The following is a 10,410-nucleotide window of genomic DNA, read 5'->3' as shown; positions in this document are numbered from 1 at the left end:
CCATAAAGGCGCTTGACGAAATAGACATTTGTGAACCGTTTCAGGAAATATGGCGTTTGTCGCACATCGCTACTTCACAGAAGAGGCATTCGAACTAAATCTTTTGGGGGGGGGGGGGGGGGGGGGAAATGCCTTCTGGAACATGTGCACTTTCAGGTGCATTAATACCAAACCTGTATGCCGTCTGTAAATACGAATAAAATTGTTAAATTACGAGCCTAGTTGGTTTAACCACGGACAAAGACAGGAAGCTTCCCGCGAGCCATGATTGGCTGAGATAATGGATGGGCTGGACATGCCGAGAGATGAGTTCGGATTGGTCTGCCATGTAGCACGCTTCTGTCTATAACGTGAGCCGCTCAGTACGAGTAGATAATCCTTGCTACCGCGGCTTTTTTTTGAAAGATATCACGTCAGCCACGGAGAAGTGTCAAAGTGTTGCTACTGCTCTCATCAACAACGATGCCCCTGAGTTTAGCGGGCGCTATCGACAAAGATCAGTGAGGAAAAAGTGATGGACTACTTTCTGCACACGATCAGTGTGAACTGGAGTGACTTAACAACATGGCAAACCAGCTGTAGCTAGCTAACGCTAACAATCCAAACAGAAAAGACACGCTGCCGTGAAGCGTTGACCCATGAATACGAGTTGGAGTAGCTACATATTCTGATATTATACATTTCTAATTTTATACATTTCTAATTTTATCAGAACGTCATTTTCATTGCAATTTAAATCATAACTGTTAGCTAGCTAGTGAACGTTAGCTTGCTGGCTCACTAGCTAACATTATGTGTATGACCGTGCTGTAAACTCTACCGTTTAGACCTTCTGTATCCTGTGTATGTGACAAATACACTTTGATTTTATTTGATATAGTGTGTGTTTACCAGAGATGGTAATGTGAAAAACAACATGGCCAAGGACAAGTCAAAGTGTATTTTTCCCTGGAGTTTTTCCTTACCACTTTTAGTCTTGAAATCTTTGGTTGTTTACTACACTACCGTACTCACTCTGTTTAGCAAATGGCCTCACATGTGAATTCTTAATGAGATGGTTGGGGCTAAGACTTAAGAGGGTGTGAACGATGCTGAATGGGTGGAGACAAAGAAGAGATCCCCAGTAGATGTAGCAAAACATTCAAGGTCCATTTTCTCAAAAGTGACATTACAAGTTGATGAACTTTCAAAGCAAAATTACTTTCCCATTGTTCCTCAACTGCAGTGTAGGATCTACCATTTTGTAGCTCTGAGTCTCTACTTTTGCTACATAAGACCGAATAGAGCTGGTCAGTCACATTTACAACATTGTTCCATTACAATAACAAAAGCTGGTGCATGGGCTTGACTAGTCAGATTGGCTGGATTTGATCTACCATGGTGCTGAATCGCCACTACGGTCCACGGTGCTGAATCTCCACTACGGTCCACGGTGCTGAAGCTCCACTACGGCCCACGGTGCTGAAGCTCCACTACGGCCCACGGTGCTGAAGCTCCACTACGGTCCACGGTGCTGAATCTCCACTACGGTCCACGGTGCTGAATCTCCACTACGGCCCACGGTGCTGAAGCTCCACTACGGTCCACGGTCCTGAAGCTCCACTACTAGGCCGATTTGCTTGTATGTTTGTTTAATGGAGAATCTGATACTCTCCCTGTGATAAAGTCACCGCAATAAGCCGGTTATCATAACATCTGCCATTACCATTAGCATCTACACTACATGACCAAAAGAATGTGGACACCTGCTCGTCGAACATCTCCTTCCAAAATCGTGGGCATTAATATGGAGTTGGTCCCCCCCTTTGCTGCTATAAAAGCCTCCACTCTTCAGCCACAAGAGCATTAGTGAGGTCAGGCACTAATGTTGGGCGATTAGGCCTGGCTCGCAGTCGGTGTTCGATGAGATTGAGATCAGGGCTCTGTGCAGGCCAGTCAAGTACTTCCACAGCGATCTCGATAAACCATTTCTGTATGAACCTCGCTTTGTGCACTGGGGCATTGTCATGCTGAAACAGGGAAGGGCCTTCCCCAAACTGTTGCCACAAAGTTTGAAGCACAGAATCGTCTAGGATGTCATTGTATGCTGTAGCATTAAGATTTCCCTTTACGGCCTCCCACTGCAACAAAGTGCTAGAGGCATCACTACAGACCAGGGTTTGATCCCAGGCTGTGATGCAGCCGGCCGCGACTGGGAGACCCATAAGGTGGCGCAAAATTGGCCCAGTGTCGTCCCGGGTTAAGGGAGGATTTGGCCGGCAGCGATGTCCTTGACCCATCGTGCTCTAGCGACTCCTTGTGGCGGGCCGGGCGCATTCACGTTGACTTCGGTCGCCAACTGTACAGTCTTTTCTCCGACAAAATTGGTGCAGGTGGCTTCCGGGTTAAGCGAGCAGTGTGTCAAGAAGCAGTGCGGCTTGGCAGGGTCGTGTTTCGGAGGACGCATGGCTCTCAACCTTCACCTCTCCAGTAAGGCCATTTAAAAAAACATATAGGCAAGTCAGTTAAGAACAAATTCTTATTTACAATGACGGCCTACCGGGGAACAGTGGGTTAACTGCCTTGTTCAGGGGCAGAACGATAGATTTGTACCCAGTTGATTTTATTTATTTTTATTTCACCTTTATTTAACCAGGTAGGCTAGTTGAGAACAAGTTCTCATTTGCAACTGCGACCTGGTCAAAGATAAAGCCTTGTCTGCTCAGGGATTCGATTCAGCAACCTTTCGGTTACTGGCCCAACACTCTAACCACTAGGCTGCCATTCTACTGCCGATGTTTGTCTATGGAGATTGCATGGCTGTGGGAGCGATTTTATACATCTGTCAGCAACACTTCTGGATGAAATAACCAAATTCACTATTTTCTACATTGTAGAATAATAGTGAAGACACCAAAACTATAAAATAACACATGGAATCATGTAGTAACCAACAAAGTGTTTAACAAATCAAAATATATTTTGTATTTGAGATTCTTCAAATAGCCACCCTTTGCCTTGATGACAGCTTTGCACACTCTAGGCATTCTCTCAACCAGCTTCATGAGGTAGTCACCTGGAATGCATTTCAATTAACAGGTGTGCCTTGTTAAAAGTTAATTTGTGGAATTGTTTTCCTTCTTAATGCGTTTGAGCCTATGTGTTGTGACAAGGTAGGGGGGTATACAGAAGACAGCCCTATTTGGTAAAAGACCAAGTCCATATTATGGCAAGAACATCGTCGAATTGCTGCAAAGAAACCACTACTAAAGGAAACCAAGAATAAGAAGAGACTTGCTTGGGCCAAGAAACACAAGCATTGGACATTAGACCGGTCGAAATGTGTCCTTTGGTCTTAAGTCCAAATTGTAGATTTTTGGTTCCAACCGCCGTGTCTTTGTGAGACGCGGTGTGGGTGAACGGATGATCTCCGCTTGTGTATTTCCCACCGTGAAGCATGGAGGAGGAGGTGTTATGGTGTGGTGGTGCTTTGCTGGTGACACTGTCGGTGATTTATTTAGAATTCAAGGCACACTTAACCAGCATAGCTACTGCAGCATTCTGCAGCGATACGCCATCCCATCTGGTTTGGGCTTACTGGGACTATCATTTGTTCTTCACCAGGACAATGACCCAACACACCTCCATGCTGTGTAAGGGCTATTCAACCAAGAAGGAGAGTAATGGAGTGCTGCATCAGATGACCTGGCCTCCACAATCCCCCGACCTCAACCAAATTGAGATGGTTTGGGATGAATCAGACCACAGAGGGAAGGAAAAGCAGCCAACAAGGGCTCAGCATATGTGGGAACTTCTTCAAGACTTTTGGAAAAGCATTCCAGGTGAAGCTGGTTGAGCGAATGCAAAGAGTGTCCAAAGCCATTTGAAGAATTTGTTTAACACTTTTTTGGTTACTACATGATTCCATACGTGTGATTTCATGGTGCTGACACATGCACATTTGTGGCCTGCTGGAGGTCATTTTGCAGGGCTCTGGCAGTGCTCCCCCTTGCACAAAGGCGGAGGTAGCGGTCCTGCTGCTGGGTTGTTGCCCTCCTACGGCCTCCTCCACGTCTCCTGATGTACTGGCCTGTCTCCTGGTAGCGCCTCCATGCTCTGGACACTACGCTGACAGACACAGCAAACCTTCTTGCCACAGCTCGCATTGATGTGCCATCCTGGATGAGCTGCACTACCTGAGCCACTTGTGTGGGTTGTAGACTCCGTCTCATGCTACCACTAGAGTGAAAGCACCGCCAGCATTCAAAAGTGACCAAAACATCAGCCAGGAAGCATAGGAACTGAGAAGTGGTCTGTGGTCACCACCTGCAGAATCACTCCTTTATTGGGGGTGTCTTGCTAATTGCCTATAATTTCCACCTTTTGTCTATTCCATTTGCACAACAGCATGTGAAATTTATTGTCAATCAGTGTTGCTTCCTAAGTGGACAGTTTGATTTCATAGAAGTGTGATTGACTTGAGTTACATTGTGTTGTTTAAGTGTTCCCTTTATTTTTTTGAGCAGTGTATATATATATATATATATATATATATATATATATATATATATATATAGTCCCCACAAGTATAGTTACACAAACACACACACACCCTTTCTTCCTCCAGCATGGAGATATTATATCCATATTATTATATTATGATGTATTATGATTATGATATGGGAGACAGGATGGTATTCATAAAAAAAAAATTATAGGACATTTCTGTCGCTCCGCCAAGCTGGCACAGTGGAAATACAGCTATGAGAATACTGTGATAGTGTGTGTGTGTGTGTGTTTATATTCACGCTAAAACGTTTCGATGCTATCAACAACGGATAATATCAGAGCAGAAATGGGAAGTCTCGACTTGTTGTTGGACCAACTGTAATACTGCTGGTTAAGTTTGTCCAGGATAGATCTAAGGCTGCAACATTAAGACTACATTACCCATAATCCCTTGCCGCGAACTCAATCCCCCTACTACTAGCCTACACTTCCCAGCTAGCTTCAAACTCATTCACCCCAGTCTTTTCTCCGAACACAGCAGAAATAACAGGGGGAGTAGTCTACTGTACAAAGACAGCAAAACACACATCCGCTTCCATACGAAAACAGAGTCTACAGCAGATCTTACCCTGCTATTCTCTAATATAAACAGAACTATAGCCAAGGCTTTCTAAACATTGACTTAAGTTGCTCCACTTGCGTAAGGCGAGAGAGACCTAGGGGGGACAGAGAGTAAATAAGTTGTAGTGTCTGAGAATCAACAGGAGGCGGCAGCACACTAGACATCCCTGTTACAGATGGGCTCAGAGCCCAACATTCACACCCAGCACAGCTTTATACACGTAGTAGAGTAGGGATGAGTTGTGACAGATGCCCCCAGGCTCTATCCCAAATGGCACCCTATTCCCTACATAGTGCTATGAGACTTGGTCAAATGTAGTGCACTAAATAGGAAATTATAAACTGGGTGGTTCGAGCCCTGAATGCTGATTGGCTGACAGCCGTGGTATATCAGACCGTATAGCACGGGTACGACAAAAAACAGTTATTTTCATCGCTCTAATTACATTGGTAACCAGTTTATAATAGGCACCTCTGGGGTTTGGTGATATATGGCCAATATACCACGGCTAAGGGCTGTGTCCAGGCACCCCGCGTTGCGCATAAGAACAGCCCTTAGTCGTGCCTTATTGCTTAATTATGGTGCCATTTGGGATGCAGAATATAGTCACTAGACTGGCCCATAGTGAAAGGAGAGGGTTCTGATGCCTGGAAAGAGGCGCTAGTGTTTCCACAGCCAAAAGCGGCCTCTGGCAATAGTACACACACACACAACACGGCCACTTGGCTGCGTCCTCTGTGGGTAATATCAAGTTGCTCTGTCCAGGACCCAGTCTTTTGGCTGTGTTTTCACACAGTGCGTGAGCAGTGCCGGCAGACAGGATATTGCAGGGAGAGAGGACCCTAATGAGGTCAGGGATGATGTCATGATCGCTCTCTCTCTCTCTCTCCCTCTCTCTCCAGCGCTCTAATCATCCTGCTCTCTCCTCTAGTCTTCTCTCCTTCTCCCTCCCTCCTTACTGAGGTATATAGAGTGTCATTTGGGACACAAACCATATCTAACATTAATGCTATTAATCCACGTAAGTCATTGACAACAAACAGTATTTTAAACAACAATGACAATCCTTTGAGGTTCCATCTGTTTTTATTTTAACTAAGCAAGTCAGTTAAGAACAAATTCTTATTTATAATGATGGCCTACCGGGGAACTGCCTTGTTCAGGGGCAGAATGACATATTTTCACCTTGTCAGCTCGGGGATTCGATCCAGCAACCTTTCGCTTACTGGCCCAATGCTCTAACCACTAGCCTACCTGCCACTGTTACTGATGGCCTTTGGTATCTACCGTCTACGTCTACCAGGGGAAAACGTATCTACCGTCCACCAGGGGAAAAGGTATCTACCGTCTAGCCTACCAGGGAAAAGGTATCTACCGCCTACCAGGGAAAAGGTATCTACCGTCTACCAGGGGAAAAGGTATCTACCGTCTACCAGGGGAAAAGGTATCTACCGTCTACCAGGGGAAAAGGTATCTACCGTCTACCAGGGGAAAAGGTATCTACCGTCTACCAGGGGAAAAGGTATCTACCGTCTACCAGGGGAAATGGTATCTACCGTCTACCAGGGGAAATGGTATCTACCGTCTACCAAGGGAAATGGTATCTACCGTCTACCAATGGAAATGGTATCTACCGTCTACCAGGAGAAATGGTATCTACCGTCTAGTCTACCAGGGGAAAAGGTATCTACCATCTACCAGGGGAAAAGGTATCTACCGTCTACCAGGGGAAAAGGTATCTACCGTCTACCAGGGGAAAAGGTATCTACCGTCTACCAGGGGAAAAGGTATCTACCGTCTACCAGGGGAAAAGGTATCTACCGTCTACCAGGGGAAAAGGTATCTACCGTCTACCAGGGGAAAAGGTATCTACCGTCTACCAGGGGAAAAGGTATCTACCGTCTACCAGGGGAAAAGGTATCTACCATCTACCAGGGGAAAAGGTATCTACCGTCTACCAGGGGAAAAGGTATCTACCGTCTACCAGGGGAAAAGGTATCTACCGTCTACCAGGGGAAAAGGTATCTACCGTCTACCAGGGGAAAAGGTATCTACCGTCTACCAGGGGAAAAGGTATCTACCGTCTACCAGGGGAAAAGGTATCTACCGTCTACCAGGGGAAAAGGTATCTACCGTCTACCAGGGGAAAAGGTATCTACCGTCTACCAGGGGAAAAGGTATCTACCGTCTACCAGGGGAAAAGGTATCTACCGTCTACCAGGGGAAAAGGTATCTACCGTCTACCAGGGGAAAAGGTATCTACCGTCTACCAGGGGAAAAGGTATCTACCGTCTACCAGGGGAAAAGGTATCTACCGTCTACCAGGGGAAAAGGTATCTACCGTCTAGTCTACCAGGGGAAAAGGTATCTACCATCTACCAGGGGAAATGGTATCTACCGTCTAGTCTACCAGGGAAAAAGGTATCTACCATCTACCAGGGGAAATGGTATCTACCGTCTAGTCTACCAGGGGAAATGGTATCTACCGTCTAGTCTACCAGGGGAAAAGGTATCTACCGTCTACCAGGGGAAAAGGTATCTACCGTCTACCAGGGGAAAAGGTATCTACCGTCTACCAGGGGAAAAGGTATCTACCGTCTACCAGGGGAAAAGGTATCTACCGTCTACCAGGGGAAAAGGTATCTACCGTCTACCAGGGGAAATGGTATCTACCGTCTACCAGGGGAAAAGGTATCTACCGTCTAGTCTACCAGGGGAAAAGGTATCTACCGTCTAGTCTACCAGGGGAAAAGGTATCTACCGTCTAGTCTACCAGGGGAAAAGGTATCTACCGTCTACCAGGGGAAAAGGTATCTACCGTCTACCAGGGGAAAAGGTATCTACCGTCTACCAGGGGAAAAGGTATCTACCGTTTACCAGGGGAAAAGGTATCTACCGTCTACCAGGGGAAAAGGTATCTACCATCTAGTCTACCAGGGGAAAAGGTATCTACCGTCTACCAGGGGAAAAGGTATCTACCGTCTACCAGGGGAAAAGGTATCTACCGTCTACCAGGGGAAAAGGTATCTACCGTCTACCAGGGGAAAAGGTATCTACCGTCTACCAGGGGAAAAGGTATCTACCGTCTACCAGGGGAAAAGGTATCTACCGTCTACCAGGGGAAAAGGTATCTACCGTCTACCAGGGGAAAAGGTATCTACCGTCTACCAGGGGAAAAGGTATCTACCGTCTACCAGGGGAAAAGGTATCTACCGTCTACCAGGGGAAAAGTTATCTACCGTCTACCAGGGGAAAAGGTATCTACCGTCTACCAGGGGAAAAGGTATCTACCGTCTACCAGGGGAAAAGGTATCTACCGTCTACCAGGGGAAAAGGTATCTACCGTCTACCAGGGGAAAAGGTATCTACCGTCTACCAGGGGAAAAGGTATCTACCGTCTACCAGGGGAAAAGGTATCTACCGTCTACCAGGGGAAAAGGTATCTACCGTCTACCAGGGGAAAAGGTATCTACCGTCTACCAGGGGAAAAGGTATCTACAGTCTACCAGGGAAAAAGATATCTACCGTCTACCAGGGGAAAAGGTATCTACCGTCTACCAGGGGAAAAGGTATCTACCGTCTACCAGGGGAAATGGTATCTACCGTCTAGTCTACCAGGGGAAAAGGTATCTACCGTCTACCAGGGGAAAAGGTATCTACCGTCTACCAGGGGAAATGGTATCTACCGTCTAGTCTACCAGGGAAAAAGGTATCTACCATCTACCAGGGGAAATGGTATCTACCGTCTAGTCTACCAGGGGAAATGGTATCTACCGTCTAGTCTACCAGGGGAAAAGGTATCTACCGTCTACCAGGGGAAAAGGTATCTACCGTCTACCAGGGGAAAAGGTATCTACCGTCTACCAGGGGAAAAGGTATCTACCGTCTACCAGGGGAAAAGGTATCTACCGTCTACCAGGGGAAAAGGTATCTACCGTCTACCAGGGGAAAAGGTATCTACCGTCTACCAGGGGAAAAGGTATCTACCGTCTACCAGGGGAAAAGGTATCTACCGTCTACCAGGGGAAAAGGTATCTACCGTCTACCAGGGGAAAAGGTATCTACCGTCTACCAGGGGAAAAGGTATCTACCGTCTACCAGGGGAAAAGGTATCTACCGTCTACCAGGGGAAAAGGTATCTACCGTCTACCAGGGGAAAAGGTATCTACCGTCTACCAGGGGAGAAGGTATCTACCATCTAGTCTACCAGGGGAAAAGGTATCTACCATCTACCAGGGGAAAAGGTATCTACCATCTACCAGGGGAAAAGGTATCTACCGTCTACCAGGAGAAATGGGAAATGGGATCTACCACCTATAGGGAAGATTTGGAGATGTTCATATTGAAACATATATTTCCCCCCCCCCCTAACTTGTTTGATAAGATTAGTACAGATTCTCTCAGAGACCCCCCCCCCCCCCCCCCCCCCCACACCCTGCCCGCTTCCTCTCTAATCTCGGTCTTTGCTTCCTCCTGCATGTATTGCAGCCTGCCTCAGCCTCACCACATCACTGTCTGTCTCAGTAGCTTACTTTCTGCAAAGCCAAGTTATTATGAGAACTTTAATGGCCTATTTTTTTTCTCCTGTTGAGGTACGTTCCGTTTAACGTCAGCTTCATACTTCATCTAGCCAGCACCCTTCAACATTACGGCAATAGAAGTCTCTTCCGGCAGCTAGTGACATATCTATAAGCAACTGCTTTCTCGTAATGTTGCAACCAGTTCATTCTCCGAGAGTCAATATTTCTTTGTTTTGGGGGATGTCTGTAAACATGGCAGAAGTTGAGGGATGGTTTTTTAAAAAACGGCCTTTTGTCCGGCATCTCTCAAACACACAGAGCAGCGTCTAGTTAACTAGTTGAGCCGCCTCCGAGATGGGGCAGTTTGTTTCGCGTCAGGCTATGCCCTCGTCCTGTGCTGCTAAAAAGACAAATCAGGGGAGGAGGAAACCGGGAGACGCAGGCGAACATAACGAACAAACCACTGCTTTGCTCAATGCTGGGAGAAATATTTAGCTGTTGACCTGTATTTGATTTCCTTTATTGTGTACAAAATATATATATATTTTTTATTATTATAAACAATTACCGAGGTCCATGGCGGTAGCTAGCAAATATTCTGATAACTAACCCTTTCTGTCTGTGCTAATAGCTAGCTAGCGCTACTAGCTAGCCAGCCAGCAACTTGTAGTACTAGCTAACCATTAGGCTACTAGCTAACTAGCCATTAACTAGTAATACTAGCTGGCCATTAACTAGTAGTACTAGCTAGCCATTCGGGTAATAGCTAGCTAGCCAGTA

General features: G+C 46.3%; 1 protein-coding gene across 1 annotated transcript in view; it reads right to left on the bottom strand.

Moving 5' to 3' along the window:
• LOC120050913 (nuclear receptor coactivator 2-like) overlaps window positions 1-10,410 on the bottom strand; it is a 178,398-nt gene that overhangs the window by 35,112 nt on the left and 132,876 nt on the right. The gene's annotated exons all lie outside the window — the stretch shown is intronic.

This window comes from Salvelinus namaycush, chromosome 7 (assembly GCF_016432855.1).
Source record: "Salvelinus namaycush isolate Seneca chromosome 7, SaNama_1.0, whole genome shotgun sequence".
Lineage (NCBI taxonomy): Eukaryota > Metazoa > Chordata > Actinopteri > Salmoniformes > Salmonidae > Salvelinus > Salvelinus namaycush.
This window is presented reverse-complemented; position numbering and strand designations above follow the sequence as displayed.